Raw genomic sequence first — 21,893 nt, 5'->3', positions numbered from 1 at the left:
CTTCCTCTTCACTTAACAACACAGTATCATCTGCAAACAACAATACAGGGAGTTTCCAAACACTGCCCTCTCTCACTAGGGCCACTCCAACATCCACTTCCCTACCTAGTATCTCTTTTATAACCCCATTCATATACAGATTCAACAACCATGGAGACATGACACATCCTTGTTTCAATCCAACCTTCAAATAGAAAAATTCACTCAGTTCATTATCCACACGCACTGCAGCCTTAGCACCCTCATACATACTCTTCATGGCCTTCAGCAACTTCCCATCTACTCCATATATTCTTAATACTTTCTACAATCCTTGTCTATCCACCCTGTCATATGCTTTCTCCAAATCCATGAAGGCTGCATACAACTTCTTTCCCTTCTCCAGGAACTTTTCCACTAAAGATCTAAGAATGAATATCTGATCTACACAACCTCTTCCCTTCCTAAAGCCTCCCTGTTCTTCTCCAACTAAATCCTCTGCTATTTCCCTATCTCTGTCAATAAGTATCCTGCCACATACTTTTCATATTACACGAAGAAGACAGATGCCCCTATGATTACGACACACATTTTTTCTCTTTTTCCTTTGTACAAGAGAATAATTATACCCGACTTTCAATCCTTTGGGACTCTACATTCCTCCCAGGCCAATCTGCACATCTTCCACACCCATTCTATTACTATCTCTCCCCCATGCTTCAGCATTTCCCCACACACTCCATCAATTCCTGGGGCTTTCCCCATTTTAACTTTCTTCATTGCTTCCACAACTTCCATCCTACTGATTTCTTCCTCTCTTCTCGCATCCCTCTTTCTCCCAGCCATTCCCCAGCCACCTATGCTTGCATTACTTTGAATCTCTATGTTCAACAATTCATTAAAGTGTTCTCTCCATCTGCTCACCTTTTCTCTCTTCCCCACTAGTAATCTACCATTTTTATCTTTCATTCCCTTACTAACTTCATTGCCACCCTGTCCAACTCTCTTTACCTCCTTCCAGAACATTTTCTTGTATTCCCTCTGCTTTACACTCAAATTCCTCATCCACTCTCTTCTTACTATCTCCTACTAATCTCTTATCCTCTCTCTTCCTCTCTACATATAACTCTCTCTTCTGTCTCTCAACTTCTTCGATACCCCTGTTTCTCATCCACTCACTATATGCATTCTTCTTTTGTGCCACAGCCTCTCTCAGCTCTTCATTCCACCGTGCTGTTCCCTGCATTCTCTTTCATCTTCTCTTCACCCCACACACCACCTCATATGCTGCACAGATTTCTTCTTTGAATATCTTGCACACACCTTCCACGTGCCCCATCTGCTCCGATCTATATTAACTCAATCGCTTCTCTGATTCCCTCTTGTATTCTGCCTTTACACCATCCTCTTGTAACATTTCTACCCTCCTTGTAAGAACTACTATCTCCTGTCCTTCCCTTCATCTATTTCTCCAATTTGTTTGGACTTTGATCCTCACCACCACCAAGTGGTAGTCCAAAAGTCCACTCCCTTAACCTCTATATACTCTTGCATCCATCACACACCTTCTCATCCTTTCATTCACACACACATAATCGATCATTGCCTTCCGTTCATTCAGTTCACCATCCACCCTTCTCATCACTCGCCACGTATACCTATGGATCATTCTGTGCCTGAAGAGGGTATTTGCTATCACCAACCCCCTCCCGGCACAAATGACCACTAAAGCACTGCCATTCTCATCCATTTCTGCTGGCACACCCCACTCACCAACTATTCCATCCACCTTCACATTCCCTACTTTTCCATTCATATCTCCAATCAAAAACACTCTCTCACTCCTTTCAAACTTACCCAAGCACGCTTCCACATTTGTCCAGAACTCTTCTCTCACTCTGCTTGCATGATGTTGCGTTGGCACATACACGCACACAATCGCTCACATTTGTAGTTCAACTTTCACTCTTACCCACACAATCCTTATGCCTACTGATCCATACTCTTATATTCTCCTTCCATCTGTTACTCACAACAATACACACTCCTTGGTTTGCCCCTCTCATTCTCACCTACTCCCACGCATATACCCCAACTATACTCCCATTGTCTCACACTCTCACCCAACCATTTAGTTTCATTTAATCCACATACATCCACTTTCGCCCCCTCAAGCACCTAGACAATCTCTTTTTCTTTCACTTCATCATTTGCACCACTTACATTCCATGTAGCTATCCATAAGTCCTTTGTTCGGTCATTCGTCGTCACCTTTTGGTCAGTCCTGGTCCGAGGCTTCTTGTACGTATTTTTAGTTAGTTGTTTTCCGGGGAGGGGCACTAACCCTCTGCCAACCCACTTGTTTTCATGTAGGGAACACGTGTTGGTTGGTTGTAAGGTTACCACCCAGAGTTGCAAATGATTTCCTGGTTCACAAGAAATCATTTGGCTTGCCACTCAATGTAGAGCTACCCAAAGAAACAGGATATCACTACACCAAGCGTGTGGATGATGGGCGCCCCTACCTACCATTGTACTCAAATATCACACTACTCAAATATTCTCTTTCAACCGGTTTTGCTTCCTACATCATCATTATCTGGTTAAGTTCTTTGTATTGAGTGTTTGTTCTCTCCTATCATTGCCCTGCTTGAATATCGTAATGGCTGTCTTTGTACCTTCTCTTTATTCTTTGCGATATATTAAGTCGTGACAGAAAGGCTGAAGTGGATGCTAATGAAAGCAGCTTGAACTGGGAAAAGGAAAAACAGAATTTAATGGCCAACTTCATTCTAATATTTCACATTTCCCTGTGCAATAATTTTAAAATAATAAATATGATCATAGCCTAGGAGAGTAAGTTTAATGTTAATCAGAGTACCAACTTTCACTCCATACTTCAACAATTATTTAGTGTTCACAGGTATTTAATTGACCAGTACCATTCATTCTACAGACAGAATGTATCTGACTGTAATTAGAAAAGCAAAACCAAAGGCATGATTATGGCACAAAGAAAAGCATAATATTAAAGCAAGATGAAGCAACTGTCCGGGAACATCAAGATGGTACTTGTCAATGCATATCTGTGGTAGTTAATCAAACTAACTCTCTCATGGTCGGGACAGCTACAGTAACCTCTTTTAGCTAACGCAAAGACGACTTCATTCAGATGAGGCTGGATGATAGAACTGTGACTGTTAACAAGGTAGATTTGCAAAAAAAAAAAAAAGGCAACTGTTCACGCACAATGTAGGAAAAAATGTAAATGACAGGAAGAAAGAACAATATCTATTATACTATACGTCTAGCCGTGTGTCTGTCAGTCTGTCTGTCTGTCTGTCTGTCTGTGTAGCACAGCCACGACTGGAAAAAGGAACTGCGGTGAAACATGGCACGATGGTGATAGTAAGGTAGTTGGGTCACGGATGGGCCCATTTCAGTTTCCTGTCAAATACGAAAAGAAGAGGAAGACTGTTATTGTTGTAAGGTAGTTGGGTCACGGATGGGCCCATTTCAGTTTCCTGTCAAATACGAAAAGAAGAGGAAGACTGTTATTGTTGTTCTTGCTCTACTCCGCTGTTTTTTTTTTTTTTATGCGAGAAAGAAGGGACCAAAGGCCACGAGCCCGCAATAACTGTTCCTTTCAAGAGAAAAACAAAATACAAGAAAGCCAAATTCAAGATCCGAATATTTCGAGATGCCTGGACACACTGCATTTGAAAGACTGGGGATCATAGGAAGCAGGAACTACAGACAAAGGGAGACAGTTCCAAAGATGACCTGTTGCATAAATGAAGGACTGGGAGTAACGGTTAACTCGTGCATTAGAGAGTTGGACAGAAAAGAGATGAGAGTTTGCTGCTAGACGGGTGCTACGCGCCCATCGTAGAGGTGGAGGGATGCATGCAGACAGTTCACAGGAGCAGTGACATTGAAGTAGCGATAGAAAAAGGATAAAAATGTAACAGTGCGGTGAAGAGACAAAGGTTGAAGGGAGTCAGTAAGAGGAGGAGGGTTAATGAGACGAGAAGCCTTTGACTCCACCCTATTGAGAAGAGCTGTATGTGGGGAACCTCCCCACACATGAGAGTTGTACTCCACAAAGGCCAAGCAGACCTATCAATCATAAATAAAGGAGACGCCTTCCTGTGACAGACGGTGCCACGTCAGGGTCAGAACAGGATCCTTCCACATAGCGATATGCAGGGAATAATGGAGGATGAGTTGTGTACAGGAGGTATGTATGAACGATAGTCTCAGTCCAGCCTTTAACAACTTGGTATATGTGGTTTAGTTCCCTGCCTGGGAGTGTTGTGCAATACCAGCTACCCTGCCTGGGCCGCACGCCACTCCCATGGTAGAACCTCCAAGAACGACATCCACCTAGTACATTTTTGGTGGATTAAAGGGTCCCACACCTTGTTTAAGGGTAATCCGACCAAGGGTGCCCATCTTCCCAGAGCCTGGCACATGCTTCAGCCACATACCCCAGTTACAACTTCGTAGCCGTGGAGAATAAGACACATGTTGACACAGGAAATATATCTCAAAATGAAAGAAGAATAGCCTGAAGTTTTGCACACTGTCCGTGGGATACCGTGTAGTTAGGCAGCCATATAGAATGTATGTATGTATTTATACAAATTATGTATGTATGCATGTTTTATAGTGCTGTGGTTATACAGGATCTGATGTATTATTATCTGTGTGCAGTGACAGCAGGGAAGATCAATGGATGATGCATAACCGAGGCACTGCTGACAGAGACGAGTTGGCAGACGGGCAAATAAGACAGGAGGTAACAGAAAACAAGATAGGGGACACGATGTCGGTGGCTGAATCGGTAGAGAGGTGGCCTGCAGTCCTAACGGACCCAGGTTTTAATCCCCACTGGGTCAGGGAACAGTTTAAGGGTTTGAAAGTCATAAATGCAGACACTACTGATTACCAAAAGACCCGCCGACATGTTGAGAAAGTACCTTCGCTAATATCAACACACCAGTCCTGTATGAAACAGTCCTAACATGTATTCAACATGGACGGTGAGTGTTAGCGCCGAAGTGGTGACATGTGGATGTGTATGTTATGCACGAGGACCACTGGACCTTGGATGTAGGCTGTGAAGCCTATACCCAGAGTCAGACACATAAAAAAGGAAAGAAAAGCATTCGGGAGCTGAATGCTAATCGCCCGCCAGAATATCCTGTTTGCCATGTTACAAGTGCTGCCCCCATGGGGAGGCGGGGGTTGCCCCACCGAGTTGGAGCCGGAGAGTGGCGCCCCCATGGGGGGCTGGGAGCGCCCTCCCTGTGGGGCCGGGAGGTGGCGCCAATCCGGGGGGGAGAGATCGGAGGAAGAGCACAAGCCGTTCGTGAGATATAACTGTGCTAAAGACAGGCAATAAGTAGTTGACCTTTGGTAGCCATTTTGCTGACCTTGAGCTTGACCCAGAGTCCCCATTTTCGAACTCGACCAAGATTTTGGCAGTATCTTGATACCCTGAAGGTTTCATGTTAATAGCTCAAGCCGTTCATCAGACATAATGGTAAAACACACACACACACAAACACACACACACACACACACACACACACACACACACACACACACACACACACACACACACACAGTGGCGAGCACAAACATTATCGCTCCGCCTTGGTAAAGGCGGGCGATTAAAAAAAAAAAAATCGGGAGACCAACAAGCAAAAGGTTCAGGGAAGGCAGACTGGACACATAGGCAAAGTAGGGAAGAGAGAGAGAGAGAGAAAGAGAGAGAGAGAGCGGACAGAGGTAATTTGGAAAAGGAACCCACCCTGACAGCTGTAATCATGGCTGCCTCTTTTTCTTCCAGCGTCTCTCTCTCTCTCTCTCTCTCTCTCTCTCTCTCTCTCTCTCTCTCACACACACACACACACACACACACACACACACACACACACACACACACACACACACACACACACACACACACACACACACACAGCTTCCTCCCCATTATTTACAGCACCATTTTTGTCATGTATTTACACTCGTTTGTTTTTGTTTTTATGTCGCATATGTACTGTGATGTCTAATTACTCATGTTTCCTTACAGTCACTCTTCATCTTTCGTGTTTCATGTTTTATACGAACATTCAATAGCGTTAACACTCTTGTAATCTCTCCTGTCTCATCAGTCTCTTATGTCCTCCCATTCTCATCCTCTCACGACTTTTTCTTCACCCTCTTACCACTAAAGTCGCCTCACAAACTAAATAGTTTTATGAAGGCAATAACAATTAAGGCCAAAGCACTCGCCCATGAATGCATATCGCCCTCCATCACTAAAAGGCTAGATCAATAATCCTCTGGCAATCGGAGGCATATCATTGCTGTTTCGCCATATCTGAAAAAAAAAAAAAAAAGTCTTAGGATTTCGTTGTTTACTCCTACTAAGTTAAATATCACGATAGCATTCAGAAGCCTGAAGTCAGGGGCATTATATTGGCGAAGGTCATTGAGTATAACAGGCATTCGAAGAATTTCTAATAGTTAACCTTTAAATAGCCGTTCTCTTCATTGAGGATACGATAAAAAATTGTGAATAATGGCAAGCTAAAAGAAAAAGATGATATTTTTCCTACCATAAAGTTTTGGCAATCAGATGCATACTACTGCAGCTTTGCCAAAAATATTAACAAACAAGTCATATATCCCAAGATTCTTCTCACAAAGGTTGGATACAACTTGCCCATTTGGTTTTGAGATACTTTGAGAGCAGCCAGACATACACAAAAACACACACAGACAATGAGGAGTAGATTGTAGCACCAGTCGAGCAGGGCAGTACTCCCAAGGTGGATGGAAAGCTGATGACAGGGAGAGCTGGAGCTCCCATTTCATCAGCACTTGGAACTAGTTCCTGACCGTCCCCCTTTGCTGAACCGTGTCTCAGTAACAGAGAGTAAGCCATCATGCCCTCCAGTACAAGTTTCTCTAATTGTCAACACCAATCTACATACATAGTACACACAACACTTCCTTTTCAAAATTAAAAAAGGAAAATGGCGGACATAAACCATGCCTCGGAGTCCCTGGGGGGGGGGGGAATGGGGAGACCGTAAATGCCCCCACCATCCAACCCTCTCCCGGTGACGACTCCTCGAATTGCCTGGAACCACTGTCTGACTCACTTCATCATTTCTGCAAAATTCGCAGTCTTTCCTCTAACTTTCTCTCTCAGTTGAACACAACCTCTCCTCCTCTAAACCTCACCTTCTCATTTTAATCGGGACTCAGCTGTCTGAGGCAACTGACAGCAAGCCCTTTTCTACATCCTCCTGCTTCCTCTATTCTCATTTCAAGGCCAAATATGGCTGTTGTGTATATGTACGCTACAACTTATCTTTCTCTCGTGTTTCTGAACTTGATTCTTCTGAATTCTCTACTCTCTGGCTTCAGCTCTCTTGTCATTCTCTCACTAATTATATCTGCACTGTTTACTTATCTCCTAATCCTACTTACTATCAAAAACTCTTCGACTATCTAACTTCTGCAATGGAACACATTCTATTCTTTTCTTCTTTCCCTGAAATCTCCATTCTACATTTTAATGTTCACCACCACCTTTGGCTCTCCTCTCCTTTAATCCGTATTAAATGCTCTCAACTCTCCAACTCGAATTCTTCCCGCTCTTTCTGGCACCTTGCCGAAAACCTTTCTAACAACTTTACCTCACCATCCTTCCCTCCTCTTTTCTACTCTGATGGCCCTGTAGCTATTTCTTCTACTGATAAAGCAGATCTCTTCACTCAGACTTTCTCCTCCAATTCCACCTTAGACGATTCTGGGGCTGTTCCTCCACTTCCCCCCTCTGACTTCCTCATGGCTGACATTAAAATGTCTTCAGCTGATGTATTTTATGCCATCACTGGCCTCAATACTAACAAGGCATATGGACCTGATGGAGTCCCTCCTGTTGTCCTCAAGAACTGTGCTTCTGTGCTTACACCCTGCCTAGGTAGACTCTTTCGCCTTTGTCTTTCAACTTGTACCTTTCCTTCTTGCTGGAAGTTTGCTCTCATTCAGCCAGTCCCAAAGAAGGGTGACCATTCCCAGCCCTCTAACTATCGTCCAATTGCTTTAACATTCTGTGACTCAAGTTTTCGAGTCTATTCTTAACAGAAAAATTTTAAAGCATCTTTCCTGTCACAACCATCTTTCTGATCGTCAGTATGTGTTCCATCAGGGACGCTCCACTGGTGATCTCGCTACATTTCAGACTCCTGGTCATCCTCCTTTCGGGACTTTGGGGAATGCTTTGCCATTGCACTTGACATCTCAAAGCTTTCGATCGAGTCTGGCATAAATCTTTATTATCCAAACTGCCGTCTTACAATTTCTATCCTTCTATCTATGCCTTCATCTGCAGCTTCCTTTCTGGTTGTTCTATAGCCGCTGTTGTAGATGGCCATCATTCTTCTCTTAGATCTATCAACACTGGTGTTCCTCAGGGCTCTCTGCTATCACCAATTCTCTTCCTTTTATTCATCAATGATCTTCTAAGCTGTACATCTAACCCTATCCACTCGTACGATGATGATTCCACTTTCACCTTTCCATTCGGTTTCTGCAACGTCCATCTCAGCAGTTACTTCAACAAACAAGGGATGAGGCTATGGCACACCTAATGTCTGACTTGACCTTTACTGACTGCAGTAAAAATAATCTTCTTGTTTTTAATGCATCAAAGATTCAGTTCTTACACCTATCAAACCGGCAAAATCTTCCACAGGAGTACCTTCTAATGTTTAATAATATCCAACTCAATCCTGCATCATCCTTGATCATGCTTTGGGTTTCATTCACTAGGGATTTATCTTGGAAAGATCATATTATATCTCATGCAAAATCTGCTTCCAAGAGATTAGGTGTGCTCAGCCGACTCCGTACCTTCTTTACCCCTGCACAGTTGTTGACTTTATACACGGGTTTTATTCGCCCCTGTGTAGAGTACAACTCTCATGTGTGGGGAGGCTCCCCAAATACAGCTTTTCTCAATAAGGTGGAGTCAAACACTTTTCATCTCATTAACTCTCCTCGTTTTACTGGCTCCCTTCAACCTCTCTCTGTTCTCCACACTGGTGCATCTTTATCTCTTTTCTGTCGTTACTTCCATGGTCACTGCTCCTCTGAACTGTCTGCCTTCATCCCTCCACCTCTACGACGGGCATGTAGCACCCATCTGGCAACAAACTCTCATCCCTTTTCTGTCCAACTCTCTAATGCAGGAGTTAACCGTTATTCCCAGTCCTTCATTTATGCAACATGTCAACTCTGGAACCGTCTCCCTCTGTCTGTATTTCCTGCTTCCTATGACCTCCAATCTTTCAAACGCAGTGTGTCCAGGCATCTCGAAATGAATGGATCTTGAATTTGGCTCTCTGTTGTATTGTTTTTGTTTTTTCTTGGAAGGAACTGTTAGTGCGGGCTCATGGCTTTTGGTTCCTTCTTCCTCGCATAAACAAAAAGAAAAAGAAAAAAGACGCAGGTGATTACATTATCGCCTCATTAAGTGGGCGACAATAAAGGCAACGAGCTACCGTACTTAAGATTAAGGATACAAATCATCTTTTCATATGTTTCTGACCATATCTTATCTTCTATTCGTCTTTTACTATTTCTTTCGAAATTCAGGCATTTACTGTCTCTCATACATGTTTCATCTTTCTGTCTGTCTGTCTGTCAGTCTGTCTTTTTCTCTCTCTCTCTCACACACACACACACACACACACACACACACACACACACACACACACACACACACACACACACGCACATACACACACACACATACGATATATATACTCGTATATCTTGCCTCCTCACCCTGAAAATCAACAGGAATTTTTTCCAATCAGCCGAGCCAGCCTGGACGAGACTGAGGCACGATGGAAAGAAAACGAAGAAAAAGAAAAAAATAAGGAAAGAAGAAGAAGAAAAAAAAAGATAAAGAAGAGAAAAGGACATGACGTGGATAAAGATGAAGTGAATAAAGAAGCAAATAAAGAAAAATTATATAAAGAAATAAATAAAGAAGATGAAGATGATGATGATGATACTGATGCTGATGAAGATGAAGATATCATACAGATGCGGATGAAGGTGATAAAATGAAAACGAAAAAAGATAAAAAATGAAGAAGAGGTTAATATGATAAAGTAGAAGATGGTAAGATGAAGAAAATGAGAAGATGGCGATGATAGGAAGAAGAAGAAAAGATTAAGTAGTAGTAGAATAACATGAGGTGGAGAAGAAAGATTATGGAGAGGAAAATGAAGAGGACGAAGAAAGCGAATATGAAGAAAGAAAAGAAAAATGTAGGAATGATCAATGAATAATAGTGAAGAAATAATTAATTAGTTATATAATGATTCTCGTAACGGGGGGGGGGGAAGATGAGCAAAAATAAAGAGCTGTAACACTGGGTATGAAACTGAGTTTGGAATGAAAATAAATCACGACAAGGGAGGAACAAAAAATGAATATCGAAAAAGAACTAATGGAAAAATGAGAGGAGAGAATTCGACTATAAGAAACTGAAAGGGAATCGAGGATATTGTATCCTACTTTTTATGTTTATTGGCTTAGAATCGGGCTTTAAGTTGAGTGTTGTTCGAATCTTGTAGTCATATTAATGCAGTTCTTTCACTACAGTCGAAAGGTTTTCAGAGGAATGTTATCACATTCGGAGCAGGCTCAAAATGGCTGCGACCCTATACACCTTTTCTCCGTCATCATTATCATCACCATCATTATCAGTAGCAGCAGTATATTCATCATTATCGTCGCCATCATCAACCTCCACATTTCTTTGTTTTATTGCCTCTCCAGCAGCTCAGTGCGTCTAACAGGATCATATTATTTTTATAAAATATGGTTTTGCCTCAACAGTACTATATTTACCTCGCCCAGAAGAAGTCAGACAAGGTATTAATATTATTATTATTATTATTATTGTTATTATTATTTATTTATTTATTTATTTTTTTTTTTGCGTCCCTGTCCCACACTGCCACAGACGCCAACAGCAGTAGTTCAGTATAGGAAGGACGTTGCCCAGTGAGTTGTTCTTCGTATGGTCAGCCTTAAGGTGTACAGCACACAAGATCAGCTGAGGCGAAAATAAACACTGGCTTCTTAAAGTTCACTGTCTTTATTTTCCAGATAATTCCACTTAATGCTTTTCAACTTCACTTCAATGTTCTCACAAGCACTGGAGCTATACACACTTTACTAACTGTTACTACACTTAATGCTTGGCAACACGTCATTGTTATTGCACTTAATGCTTGACAACACTTCACTGTTATTACACTTAATGCCTGACAACACTTCACTCTTATTACACAGTTAGGCCTACACTTAATGATTTCCACTTCACTGTTTTCACACAAGTACCGAAAATATACAAATTGCACTGACACTGCACTATACTCACACTGAACTGAAAACCAACTGAAGTCGGAAAAGTCTCTACCCCATTTTTAAATAAGCTTGCATTATTTGAGAAACTTCTACATTCTACGAGACCAACAATTGCCAGCTCGGAGATATCAAAACATGCCAGAGTTTTCTTACATGACATAACACTATAAATTATTTTGCATACAAACTTGAATTACATAATTAAACAAGCAACCACATGAAACATTATAGAGAAAAAGAGCACACAATTTAATGCATTACTTACGAAATAACTACGCTCACAAACAGCAGGCAAACTGGCAACTGTGACTTGTACCAGAACCAGCTACATTAAACATCGGGAACCAGCTAGGAACTTCGAGATTACCTAACTACCAAATCCTGCTTCTTAACAGTTTGTTTGTTTGTTTGTTTGCTAGTTATCAACATCACAGAAAAACGGCTGAATGAAATTACATAAACTTTCAGGATATGTGGGCGCTGCCCCCCCCCCCAGGAAAAAATGATATAATTTTATAGGCCATCGAGTGACCCTGAAAGCTCAAAAGCAAGGTCACTGATTTTCAGAGGACTATAACTTGAAACCGGTTGAAGATTGAGATATTTACTACTATCGGCATAAAGGAATTCCCATAAGGGCTTACATTTGACCTTGAGTGAACTTGAAAGGTCAAACTCAAGGTCACGGATAATCATGGGGACTATAACTCGAAACTTATTCCAGATAGATATTTACTATTACCAACTTATAGAAAGTCCCAGATGGGCTTTTAATTGTTACCATGATCTTTGACCTTAGGTGACCTTGAAAGATCAAACTCAAGGTCACTGATATTCAGGGGGCTATAACTTGAAAACGGTTGAAAATAAAATAGCTGTTTTCAGGCGAGGTTTCTTGTGCTTGGCACCACTTGTCTTATTTCATTTTCATTGCAACATCTAATTTTGTACAATCATAATCAAGAACCTGAGAATTGTACGTGAATACCCTCACAATATATTTAATTTTGAACCATCGGCTGTTACACTTTGTCATTCAAGTTTTGCAAATATGCGAATTTCACCTGGCCAACTTCTGTGTCTGCCACTTCCTTTTTCTATATCTCTGGGTTACCACTCAACTACCCTTACTGTCCGTCTTTTCTTGGTTATGTGAGGACGAGATCTTCCAAAAACCATTTCTACTCTTTTTACGTTGACTGTATTATTTACTTTCGTTTGTTCCCTTATCCAAGAAGGTTTGTGTGTGTGTGTGTGTGTGTGTGTGTGTGTGTGTGTGTGTGTGTGTGTGTGTGTGTGTGTGTGTATGTGTTTTGCATATATTTTATTATCTCCATGTGGCACCTAAGTCTATTACCTCTCTATCTGGCACTTAACAGTCTATTATTACTCCATGTGGCACCTAACTGTCTATTATTTCTTCATGTGGCATCTAACAGTCTATTATCTCTCCATATGGCACCTAACAGTCTATTATCTCTCAGTTGGCACCTAGCAGTCATCCATACCTCCACGTTTCCGGTCCATAAGCTAAAACAGAAAGGACACATTGGTTTTGTAATTGTCTTTCTTCACATAAAGGCAATTTACTGTTCTTCTTGATGGTAACTCGTTTGTCACTATAGTCACTGTGTGCGACTCTGTTATTATCGTGCTTTGGCAACCAACGATTCAAAAGTGCGTCTGATTTCGTGTATAATATGAGACGCATGTGATTCGTGTATAATAGGTTCGTGTATAATATTCGTGAATATTATATTCGTGCATAATATGATTTGTGTATAATATGATACGAAATCGGACGTACTTTTGAATGGTAAGTTGCCAGGGTACGATAATGACAACCTCAAGCCCCTGTCACACATAAACGACTCAAGGGCCGACCGAGGTGTGACTCAAGGTCGTAACGCATTTTTTCATCGATCGTCCCTTGATCCGCCGACAAAGCCCGGACTCTTTAGGGCGCTCGTGAGCCGCTGAGACGACTTGTCAGGCCTCACGACTTGCCAAAAGTCGTGTCACAGTTGTGTCGCAGTCGGGAGTTTCGTACGTCGGAAGTGAAGCAGTCTTAGCTCAACTGGATACGTCGTGATGTGGTCGCTGCTTGTTGTGATGCTGTTGATGATTGTCATTGGTGGTCTAGGTGTGATGCCCCATCCCATACTGGGTGTCATTGGTGGTTCAGGTGTGATGCCCTGCCCCACACTGGGTGTCATTGGTGGTCTAGGTGTGATGCCCCGCCTCATGGGTCGGTCGTGTGGGGTACGTGAGGGTGTTGTGAGGGGGTCGGGGTGCAGTCCCCAAGCATGTCATGCAGTCGTCTTGTGTTCGTGGGCAGTCGTGTCACGGTCGCGGCTGACAAAAATTCGTTAAATTTCAAATGTCAAGACTCGTAGCTCTGTTGCCTCGTGCTCTTGTTGCGTTCTTGAGGACGTCACGACCAGTCGTGCAGCAGTCCTGACGCGGTTGTTAGGCAGTCATCAGCAGACCAGGTTCGGGGCCAGTCGGGAGGCGTGGGAGCCAACTAGGATGCGACATTGAGTCTCACCGGTCGGTCCTTGAGTCGCATATATGTGACGGGCTTAAGAGTCGTGCGCCGCGATTATAGGCATCTATCTCTTTCCTAAGCTTTGGTTTCGTTGCTATCAACTAGTATCGCCAATGTTGCCTAACCTGAATATATGTATTCCTCTTCATCACTCATTTTTACTTGAAGGGAATGAACATGCCACTTCAATAAAACTTACGCCGTTTTCATGTTCACCCCTGTTATCAGACCCCCTGCTCAGCGTAATTATCATTACTTGTGGATCCTTCCTTGATTAACTGAAAATAAGTACTGAATATCGTCAGTGATTCACGGATTGAGGCGTTGCGCACTGTATGTTGTAATTGCTTTGTCTTCCCAAAATAATTTTCTGAGAACGTCCTCAAGTCATTGTCAAACTTACTGTAAATATGTTTAATAATTGATAAGCTACAAAAAGTTTGGCTCTGGCATAAGCTCTCAAAAGCTTGAACCTGAACAAACGGACAGCCGGACACAATAATTATCTTCTCCCTACGCAGACGGTAGAAATTACTTTCAGTATCCTGTCACGAATAACGACTAAAATAGTAATGTTCTCGCAAATAACACAGTTAGCAGTTCAACTCATCTTTGCAGATCACGGCAGGCACCAATCGAATTACGGACACGTCGTGGGAAGAAGTGTGGAAAACCAGAAGAAAAAGGATAATTTCCAGATCGTTTTTTTTTTTTTTTTTGTGATTGCAGATGGTGGAACGACTGATATGAGTACTATGAAGTATACCGTTCTAAAGTGTGGTTTAAAAAAAAATAAGCTAAGAGACAGCACAAGAAGTCTGCATTTTGATTACTGATTAATGAATTCATTTCAGTAAAAAGAAAATAAATCACGAAAGGAGGAGCCACAGAGCTATACATAAAAAAAAAAGTCTAGGGGTATTAAAACCGTTTTTCTTTTTTTATAAGTATTTGAAAGCCACGCCAATAACATTTACAGCTTTTTTCAGGAATCTATAGCAGAAAGCCTACTGTTACCATTCCATGGTAGTTATTAACACCAAATCAAATGTATGGTTTGAAATAAAGCCTAGGAAGGGGTTAATTCACTAGGGAAATAAACTCTATGTTGTGACCTACATGCGGACGACCTGAAGCTGGGATGCTGTTTGTGTATGACAGAGAGACTCGGGATAAAAATGAGACACGTTGGAGTGCTTTTACTTTAGCCAGTCTACAGTCATGGATACAGCCTGAAATAGCAAATAAAGACAGTGCAAGGGGAGGGATGCTCGGAAATTAAAAATAATGTTTGGAACGAGAGGATTTAACTGAATATGAAAAAAAAAAACGTAAAAAAAATAATAAACTACTTCATGTACCAGTAGTGGTCTCTCTCTCTCTCTCTCTCTCTCTCTCTCTCTCTCTCTCTCTCTCTCTCTCTCTCTCTCGGCACTTTTTTTTTTTTTACACCCGCGCGCGCGTAACGCGAGAAGGTTATGTATTCTGCTTGGTTTGTTTGTCTTGTCCTGTGTGACTGCCTGTTTAGGAAAGTGTTTGATGGGAAATACCAGATTTTATATATGTATTTTTTGAAAAGCATTAGAGCAGGGGTGTGGAACCTTTCTCCTATTAAGGGCCATTAGGATATTTTTAACATCATTCGCGGGCCATACAAAATTATCAACTTAAAATCAACTGTAGCCCAGCACATTATATATATATATATATATATATATATATATATATATATATATATATATATATATATATATATATATATATATATACATATATATATATATTATATTCGTTCATGAGTCTATGAAATTGCATTTATGAATTGCATCGCGGGCCTGATCAAATGGTCTTGCGGGCCTTACACGGTCCGGAGGCCGGACGTTCCCCACCCCTGCATTAGAGGAACGCGAGATTACATCGTATCCAAAATAACCAGAGATCTAGGTTACAATACAGTGCTAATATTGATCATACTTGGTGGAAGTGTTGAGGAGCAGCTCTATTTTGTGAAACAGTCAAAACGTAATGATCAGTCAATGTCAAAGCCAGAGTTAATAATGAGAAAACGATATGGTAAAAAGAGAAGAGTTTGGAGTAACCAAGAGGAGAGTCAGGCAGGAAGGAGGGCGACAGGGACTGCTGATAAGATTACCAGAGAGAGGCCAGATGGGGAGGGAACAGGACACAAGTCGGAGGCAAAGATAGAAGAATGGAGACAGCAGCAGCAAAGGAAGCGTGCAAAGAAGTAGAGACTGTATAGTTCAGCCAGAAGAAAGTGTAAAATTCTCTCTCTCTCTCTCTCTCTCTCTCTCTCTCTCTCTCTCTCTCTCTCTCTCTCTCTCTCTCTCTCTCTCTCTCTCTCTCTCCTTCAAATACATACCCTCCCTCTCTATCTTGCGCCTCCATCCTTGAGTTGAGGTGTCACATAGATCAGGAAGAGATGGAGGAGGGGAGAGAGGAAAAGGGAAGAGGAACGGATTAGTTGAAGAAACGCTGGTGACAGAAAGACTGATGGGGGATATAAGAGAAACTCCAAAGCTGCGAGGAAAGGGAGAGGGAATCTGGATAAAGTTTAAAGCAACAGGTCTTTATATTTGTCTTTATGTTACCCGGCACCGTTCGCTGTGAAATGTGGCTTCGACAAGAGAACCTCCAGGACCTTCTGTATATACTGAGTGACGACCCTTCCACCCACGGTTCACTACACTCCGTTACGTTCTCACACATCCTACATATTCCCGTTTTTCTCAGTTTCCTATTCGTTCCTACTACCAATTGCACAAAAATTCTCAAGACTCTCTCTCCATTAACTCAACACGATAAGAGTGCTTTTTAGTTTCCCAACAGCATCAATATGTACAGTACATTCTTCATGATTCATTTCACGTGCCTGTCACGTGCCTGTCTATCTTCCTAAGTCATTCCACGGGCACTGCTGAGGTAGCTTATTAATTTTATGTTTCAGTAATGATTAATATCCCTCAGGCATCATCCTCGCATGTCAACTGTACGACTTCGGTGGAGACAATATTGTGATGTGTTGAGTTCCATCCTCACACACGCTTACATTTTCTTGCTCCTTTTTTCAACTCCCCTTAAACTTTTCTTTGTTGGTGCACAATTCCCGTTTCTATAACATGGTGTCATATCCTATAATTCGTATCTTCACCTCTCTCAAAGACCGTCAATTTTCTCTTAAAAAAAAAAAAAAAAAAAGGAAGAGTGACTGGAAAAAGAAAAATGAAAGACAAGACTAAAAAGAGAAACTATACAGTATCTGATGAAGCAAAATGATATTGTTTAAAACAAAAAAATAAATAAATAAATACAAGTGGAAATGTCAAGTATTCAGTCACTGGACACCAACTAATAATCAAATGAAAATGTAAGAAAAAATAACAGAGAAGAATGGACGATATAGTAAGAGCACAATGAGTTGTGCAAGCAGGGTTGTCAACTCAAATTTTCAAATGTCGCTAGAATCATGCCTAAAAGTCGCTAAATGTCGCTAAACTCTCCATCACATGTCACTAGCTAATATTATCTCCATTTTTGTCATTAGTATATTGTCACGTTATATCAGCAGTAAGGTAATTGTTAAATAGCAAAAAGTTATAACTTGGCCAATAACCTCTAAATAAAAAGCAATGTTTTGAAATGCTATAGACCTAATAATGCTCCCATTAATGTGTGTACTTACTAATCACTCAACTGCAAACCAGTCTTCCTCCTCGTAGATCTCAATAATGTGGATAGTTCTGTTGTAGAAAGTTAATGAAATGCTTACTCGTTCCCAAGTAGTTTTGTAGTTTTATTAATCTATAGAACCAGGTCTTTCTTGAAATGTCTCGCAAATTGCACATAAAGTGTTATCTTTTAAATCCTATGTAGGTTCTGGTGACAGACTCCTTCTCGTGATGGCACTGATATAGCCTATGCAGGTGGCTTTGCTGTCTGAGTACACAAATGTCCTCAGCTCCATTATGCTAGGCAAGGAGGATGTTAGACTGTAGGCGGCAGCATCAGCCTTCAGCTCAGTGGACTCACTTTCCGAGAAGCCTTAGGCTGCAACAACAAAAACAAATTTTCATTTGTGGGATTATGCCCAAACGAGGCAAGCACCGCCATCATAATTTATCGTTGGCGGGTTCGTGGCAAAATAGCGACTGCACTGGACCGTCTGGAACTGGAAGAGTTGACTAGGATAGGAAACTGAGACAAGCGGGAAGTACGCTGGCAGTCGACTCAAAATTAATGTCGTTGTTCCAAATTTAGTCGCAAAAAAAAAAATAAATAAATAAATAAAAATAAATAAATAAACTGATTGGGTTTGGGATAAATCATGAGTTTTGGTACCGTACATTTATAAATGTCTCCAGTACTGTCGCTAGATTTTAGTGAAAATCTTTAGATTCTTTCCATGTCGCAGACTGCTGAAAAAGTCGCTAAATCGATATGTCGCTAAATGAATATGAATAGATCTAGCGACAAAGTCGCCAAAGTGGCGCCCTGTTACAGTGCATGAGGTATGTCGACCCTTTTTCGTCTGACATGGTTTATTACTTTAGATTCGTTTAGATGAAACAAAATATCAAAATCCCTGTCATCTACATTACAGCCTTCATTATCTGTAATGTACCACTTCTTTTATTGACTCCTCTCTCCCTCCTCTAAATTTAACCATCTCTCCTTGCTATATCGAATTCCATACATGTCTGCCTTCATATTACGAACAATTCCTTTATTCATGTATATGTATATTGATACATCTTTCACTCTTTATGAAGGCTTCTTAATTGTCCTTCCCTGACATTTTTTTTTAATTAATTTCGTATCCTTTAATAAAACCTTCTCCATGTTTTCCTCCCCTCTTCCTTCAGTACAGATCGTTATTTAAAGTCAGTCCTTGTCTTCTTCCATTTTGCTTCCCTCGCTTACAAAGTTCAAAGCATTCTCGAAGCCCGCAGCCAGGGAGGGGGGAGGGGTCGAGAGAGTCAGACGATCCCCCTCCCCACCTGCCTAAAGATACACTTTCTCACGGACTGCATTTTAATGTTAGTGCAAAAAGAATCACTCTCCGTTGTTCAGAACTTTTGTGTTGCTTCTCAGCGTCGCTTGTGCATACACTCAGACCCCCATAGCATGCATGCAGCGTACCTTTGACCAGCCAACTCTTATGAAGTCCATATTCTGTAAAAAACGACCCCTCCCCCCCTCCTTTGAAAAGACCAACTACGGGCCTGTTCTCCCTCTGTCTTAAATTAATAACCCTTCCCTCTTCCCATCCTGAATAGTTCCTCTCTCATTTGCACCTACATTTCCATTCACCCCTTTCTATTTTCCTTCACTCTTGAACACCCACCAACTGAATCATTCCCAAACTTTGCCTATACTTTTCTATACACATCTACTTTCCAGGGATGCCATCTTTCATATTGAGTTTCTTTTGCTTACCCTTCATTCCAGTATCCTCAAATATTCCCCTGCAGTTTTCCTTTTAACTGTTCTTTCTGCACAGTACAAATGTGTCTAAAATGTAAAGTGTCTTATCATTAATTTTTTTCTGCCCACATCATGAACCTGTTTGACAAAAGGACGTCATTTTTATTATAACCTTGCTATCTGCAGACAACTGAATGCTGTTAAGGAAAGAAATCTCGTGCTAAAGCAGTTAGCAGAGGCTGTTTTCTATATCCTTTACAGCCAGGTGTCTCCCTTCAGATTAGTCAGTTGTGAAACGGGTGCAATACTAAAATATATAAGACGCCAATCTAGGGAAGAGGTAAACATGAGGGAAGGTACAGTCTCTGTCCGTGTTTTTTGTGATTTATACATAATGGTGTGGTATCCCATTGTGAAATACTATGTTTTGCGGTGAAGTATATTGGCGTGACTCGGAATACCAGAAACATCTTGGTATTTATTGTGATTTCTCGCCTTGTCATGTAGCTCAGGCGAGATGTTTGCGTGTGAATGTGTTTCTAGGAAGAAGTGTTTTTTCGCAACGCCGTTTGAGGTTCTTGGCCAGAGAGCTGAGGATGCGAGTGAGATGGTATAAAGAGTGAAACAAGTAGACTCACATTCTGAAAATTAGTCCTCTCTCTCTCTCTCTCTCTCTCTCTCTCTCTGCGTGTGTGTGTGTGTGTGTGTGTGTGTGTGTGTGTGTGTGTGTGTGTGTTACACTCTTTAATAATTCACGAAAAAAGTTGTGTGGTAGTAACATTATGTTTTCTAATGAACTTTCCTACAGTTAGGAGTATTATTTATTTACCCAGGTATTATTATTATTATTATTATTATTATAATAATAATTATTGTTATTATTATTATTATTATTATTATTATTATTATTACCTCCGCCAACGAAGCTGGAGGAGGCTATGAAGTCGACTATGTTTGTCTGTCTACGCGATGTCTCCAAAAGTTCTCAATGAATTTCTATGAAACTTTGTGGGAGGGTGAGCCAAGGGCATATATATATATATATATATATATATATATATATATATATATATATATATATATATATATATATATATATATATATTGTAGCGGATCCGGCATTGGCGGTGGTATGCGCTGTCAGGGTGCTTTCTAGTTGTTTTTGTTGTTCTTGTTATCAGTTTTTGTACTTGAATTATATCGCTCTGAGTATGCATTTTCTGTCAACCGTTATTCCCCATCATCTCTTAATGCAGTGTCTCATCCTACATGTATCCAAAATGTATTTACCCTCGCCTTCACACTCCGTTTACTCATTTATTTTTAATTGTGTATATATCACCTATTACTGTTCATTTACTTTTATCTTACGATTTAGGCATCTCGGTTTCACGACCAAATAGGCAAACATTAATTATATTTTTGCTTTCCACTTCATTTATCCTTTTATTTCTTTTCTTTACAATGGGTACATAAGTTTACATGCGGAAGTAAAGGAGCATTGTAGTGCTGATGTGAATGTGTTGGTATGCATCAGAAGTAACTTGGAGAATGGGAAGTTGACTAGAACAGTGTGAGTGAGAAGGAGTGGAAGAGGGGGAGAGTGAGACCTAGAAAGACATGGAGGGGTGGGTTTAACGGTATGTATGAGTTGGGGAAAGCGCAGCGTGATGGAGGGCACAGTGACATTGTGGCGACTTGTTTCCGGCCCCCCTTTTCCGAATTAAAGTGGCTACAGACGTTTGCTCATCCACTCGTATTCCACTTTCGTCTCCGTCCACCTTCCCTCCGTCTGCTATCGTATCTTTGTGTTAAATGATAAGACCGACATTTTTTTTTTATACTTTCTTATCTTTGTCATGTTCCTGGTTCTTCCTTTAAACTTAATAATAAATATAATGTGGTGTTAAATGGAACAGAGCAACAGAGTTATCCCAGCCGTGAGAAGGATATATATATATATATATATATATATATATATATATATATATATATATATATATATATATATATATATATATATATATATATATATATATATATATATATATATATATATAAAGCAAGGGAGAAGGAATCAAAGGCCAGGAGCCCGCAGATTGCTCCCTCCAAGAAAAAACAAAAATCAGATAGTCAAATTCAGGACTGGTTCATTTATAGATGCCTGGACACTGCATTTGAAAGACTGATCATAGGTAACAGGAAATACAGAGGGAGAAAGTTCCACAGTTTACTAGTCTGAATACTCTGAGGCTTCGAGAAATTGCTCTTCCCTGAATATAACTGTCTAGTTTTAAGTGAAATACAATGACTGAAAAGATTCAGTCATTAGTGAGCGTTCGTGTTTCCCTGCCTGGCTATTTCTTTCATAGTCATAATTTTTAGTCGTTTTTCTTACACATTATTCTTCACTCTCCACTTCTCTTCCAATCCACCCCCCGTGTCATCCGGG

This window comes from Coenobita brevimanus, chromosome 54 (genome assembly GCF_032717465.1).
Source record: "Coenobita brevimanus isolate Jiangsu-jjx chromosome 54, ASM3271746v2, whole genome shotgun sequence".
Lineage (NCBI taxonomy): Eukaryota > Metazoa > Arthropoda > Malacostraca > Decapoda > Coenobitidae > Coenobita > Coenobita brevimanus.
Note: the sequence above shows the minus strand (reverse complement) of the source record.